The sequence below is a fragment of the Centruroides sculpturatus genome, unplaced genomic scaffold (assembly GCF_000671375.1).
Source record: "Centruroides sculpturatus isolate CEXI.00-Female unplaced genomic scaffold, Cexi_2.0 scaffold660, whole genome shotgun sequence".
NCBI classification, from domain to species: Eukaryota; Metazoa; Arthropoda; class Arachnida; order Scorpiones; family Buthidae; genus Centruroides; species Centruroides sculpturatus.
Genome location: NW_019385748.1, coordinates 353,104 through 357,814, shown reverse-complemented (window position 1 = coordinate 357,814; position 4,711 = coordinate 353,104). Strand labels below are relative to the sequence as shown.

The window sequence follows — 4,711 nt, the reverse complement described above, 5'->3', positions numbered from 1 at the left end:
AGAAGGGAAATGAAACTAAAACTTAACTTACATAACATAATGTAACAATAACTTAAAAATAACTTAACACTAATTTTTTTATCTTTTCTGTTTTATATTTTTTTAAAATTTTTTATTCACTGCTTTTGCTTTCTTTCCTTCACTTTCACCAGCACTTTCACTGGATAGAGGTTGCTTGGTAAAATATCTATCCAAAGAGGTTTGGCTTTGCCTACTTTTTAAAATGTTTCTAAAATGACTTAGACAAATGTCATTAAACTGAGCAGTAATACGGCCAGTGTGAATGTTTTTGAGATGTTTCTTTTCAATAAAATCAGTCACTTTCTGATAATACCTCAAGATTTCCTTTATCGAGTGAGATCCTTCCATGACAAAGCAAACTCACGGACTGAGACCAATGAACAGAAGTGAATAAAAAAAATTGCATTGCAAACTAATGTAATGTCCTATGGTGAGTTTTTGTTCATACCGTGGAGCAAAAATATGTTCGAATTTCATGTCATATCCTGAAAATTTTGAATGCTGGAGCATTCGTATCCTGAGGTACTACTGTACATTATATTCACTGAATTACTTTAACAATGATATAGCATGAAATAGATGCACCATTACACCACTACTGCACATAGCACTTGCCTGTGTGGAATGTAGTAGTGTTTTGCTTCTGTACATCATACTTTTGCTGTTAGCAATAGAGTTGTGCCGGTGATGTATCTAACTCTGTTTGGGGGAAAATTTTTGAATTGAAATAATGTGACTTGCACTACAAATCAGAAGTTCATATATGGATAATCTGGACCCGTATTCTGGTCACTGTCTCTGATCTCTCGTCTCTCGCAAGCCGGTCGCTGATTGGCTAATCATTTGGATTAGCCAATCAGCAACTGGCTTGCGAGAGACGAAAGACCAGAGACAGTGACCAGAATATGGCCCCTGGTCTTTTTCTCTTACAACTTCCATGACTGATCTCAACTTTCATCTATCTAATACCCTGTTGACACCGAGCATTTGTGGGGCATGGCACAAGAAGTTTCCCAACCTTTTAACTTAAACTCTGGACGAGTCCATTTTTGAATTGCCCCTCTTAACAATCCAATTGCCTCCCTGTGGGATGTGGGCCCCATGTTGGGAAACACTGATTTATAGGAAGTCATGGAATTTTATTTCCCCCCCCAAAAATAGTTCAAAAACTCACCACCAGCAGGAAATGGCACTGTATGCAATATTGTTAAACAAAAAATAAGACATGAAGATATCAGTTGAAAATGAACAATTTGGCAGAATTGAGAAATGCGATACACCAACATGTCCATAACATTCCTCCTAGATTTGGTAAGAGCTACTGTTGAGAACATAGTAATGCGATTTAACTTGCTTTGAGAAAATGGTGGATGCCACATTGAACATGCTTTGTAACATGCTTTAGAAACAATTAAAAACATTTTCAACTGATGTCTTAATGTGTTATTTCATTTAACAATATTGCATAAAGCGCTATTTCCAGCTGGTGGTTAGTTTTTGAACTATTTTTTTTTTTTTGTGGAAAATAAAATACCATGACTTCATGTAAACTGTTATCAAGTTTCATAACATTTTGTTCAGTAGTTTTCTTTTATGGCCATTTCAAAGTGGAACTTTAATTATAAAGACCCTGTATATTAAAATTGAATGAATATTTAGTAAATTATAACACTACCATTAAACAGACTACAATTTACTAATCAAAAAACTTTACATTTTAAACTATGATTTCTCTCATTTTTAAAATAAACAGCATTTATAAAAAAATATAAACATTGTTTATTTTAAAAATGAGAGAAACTTTTTTCATTCACACTTGAGATAACTTTTAGCCTATTATTTATGTATCTACATATAAATAAACATAAACAAAATTTAAAATTTTGATAACTTTGAAGATCTTCTAATCATGTATTCTGTAAAAAAATTGTATGCTGTTGATTGCCTGTAATGTGTGTAATGTTGTATTGCCTGTTTGCTATTATAACCTTTGAAATATGCTTTTATAGAAACATAAAAGTAATTAAATCATAGAAAAATATTTTAATGATTTAAAATATTTAAATTCATATAAATTTGAGTGAAGCATATATACTTACTTTCTCTTCAATTTTGCTATTATTGTTAAATGATGAACAAGGTTGTTCTGATGACTGTAAACTGCTCTGAATAAAACTTGCTGTTGATCTCTTTCTATTTGATCTCATTGTCTTCCTATAACTTCATTTGCAATAGTAATTCCTACATATGAGTATTGATCTGCAAGTCATAAATTGAGAAATATTTTAGAATAAGAAGAATCTAATGGTACTTTTAATATCAATAATTAGGAATTTATATTAATTGTTTTTTTTTATTCATGTAATATTAAGTCTACAAGTAAAAATAAAAGATTAACTCAATGAAATTTTTTGATAAGGATTTTTAATGATACTACTAAAAAATAAATGTAGCAAAGTATCAGATTACAATTTAATCCATACAAAGTCTTAAAGATCTACTTAACTTTTACTACAAAAAGAGGCATGTTAAGGAGCATAAAATGTTTTCTTTTTAACTATATTAAATAAAACTAGGAGATTACTTACTTTAAAATTATCCAGAGATATTAAAATTCAGAAGCCAGAATGATATCATGCTAAAAAATATTTTATCCTCACTGCAGATGCAGTAGAGGTTATAAGGCACTTCTGTTAAAACAGAAAAAAAAAATCTAATGACAGATTTCCAGAACATAAATATATAATTTAGTATTTTTATTAAATTTATAGTAATAGATCATAAAACTTACATTCTTATATTCTTCTAAATTAAAAGTAACTTTTCATCTTAATAACTCAATTACTAAATGATTGATTTAATCACAATAATAAAGTATAATTTTTCAGAATATAATACAATAAATGACATATTTGTCTAGTGTGAGTAGCCAAGGGTATAGGTGTGCTACCTATATCACTTGTGGGCACACAATCTCAAGATTAGCTCACTAAAACTTTTTATAGGAGGGCTTGTTGTAAGTTAATAGGATATAGACCAGTGTTTCTCAACCTCTAATGAATCATCGCCCCCTTCAATAAAACCGTTACGTAGTATCGCCCCCTTCAATTCAAAAAAATTTTGTTGTGTTTATTAGTTTATTTGATAATTATATACTTTCTAAAAAATTAAACATGTATTTACTCAGAATACTTAGAAGATTTTAATATAATTAACAAAATTAAAAAACATAAGTGTTAACAAATTTAACAAATATAAAAAAATATAACACTTTTTATTGAATATAAAATGTTTAAGTATACAGAAAAAATATTGTTAGTGCGAACCTTGAGGCTGATGAAATTGAGCCAATTTGTTCATCTTTGGTTCGAAATTTGTCAAAAGTAATCGCAAATCACCTTTTTGTGTTAATTCTAACCGATTTCTTTGTTTGGACAATAACTGTACAATAGCACTAATTCCTTTTTCTACAAGATAAGAAGTTGGAAATGCCATAATTAATAACTTGATCTCATTCCAAAGCATTTTATATCTGTGTCTATTATTTACCCAAAAACATTCAATATTATCCTGTGTATACAAAATCTTTGCTTCAACATCATTTTGCAAATCAATCATAATTTCTTGTATAGAGGAAGGTATCATATTTACATCCACGTTAAGAGGATCTATTACCCAGTTTGGTATTATTAACTGTTCTACGTCTTTAAAACGAATATTCATATCATTTTTCATATTTTCAATATGTATGCAATATATTTCTAAATCAGTATCCCCCAATATTTTTTGCACTTATTGTATTTAAACAAGAAAATAGAGAAAATTCTCTACGAGTCATATTATTTTTGTAGAGAGTTAGTTTGTTTAAGAAGGATGTTAGGGAACTCTTAACTTTGATGAGATTGATATTGTTGCCTTGCATTTTTGTCAAAAATTCATTAAACTTTTCATATATGTCTGATAAATAAGCAACATCATTATGTAATACTTCAACATTAAATGTGATTTCATATTTAATTGTATGTAGAAATTCAATGATAATATCGAACAAATTAAAAAATCTTTTGAGACAATTACCCTTAGATAGTCATCTAACTTCTGTATGAAGTAACAAACGTTCATATTTGTTTTATATGGTTTTCTTTGTGTTTTCACGCTGTTCGTGACGCACTTAAGACCCCCAGTAAGACAGTAATACAAAACTTACTCTGAATACTTTATTCAGGGTTCTACTTGGACCGGACGATCTCCAGTCGCATACATTAATCAGGGCCGTCCATCTTGCACGTGCCACTCTCTCTCTGGTGTTGCCAGATCTTTCTGTAACAAGATGGATATTATATATTGATATTCTCATACATGATAGAGATTCCTTAAGCTGGTTATGTAGCAAAGATTCTAGCATGTGTGTGTGAGATTGTATTTTATTCACAACAGGTCATAGAGTAGTGCCATATGTATGTTTCTTAGTGGATGTGAACAGTTTGGGGATATCTGGTGAAAGGATCTTGTCCAGTTATAACCTCCTAGCTCGGGTTACCAAACTTTTTTCACAGCAGGTCAGATAACTCGGAGAATAACGAGTGCAGGCTGCATAGCCATTTTGTTCAATGCAGTACACTGAATACACAAAAATAAAGACAACCAACATATTTATTTACCAAAAAGTTACCACAGAAGGTGACATTAG

General features: G+C 30.3%; 1 long non-coding RNA gene across 2 annotated transcripts in view; it reads right to left on the bottom strand.

The window, feature by feature from the left end:
- LOC111641749 overlaps positions 1 to 4,417 on the bottom strand; it is a 23,408-nt gene extending 18,991 nt beyond the window's left edge. The window contains exons 1-3 of one of the 2 annotated variants that reach the window (XR_002759466.1): positions 4,099 to 4,417; positions 2,610 to 2,711; positions 2,121 to 2,280 (exon numbers count right to left, since the gene is read on the bottom strand). This is a non-coding gene — a long non-coding RNA (uncharacterized LOC111641749). Of the gene's footprint in view, positions 1 to 2,120; positions 2,281 to 2,609; positions 3,169 to 4,098 lie in introns of those variants that run through there. The other variant, XR_002759465.1, reaches the window with a different exon arrangement.
- Positions 4,418 to 4,711: the final 294 nt, after the last annotated feature.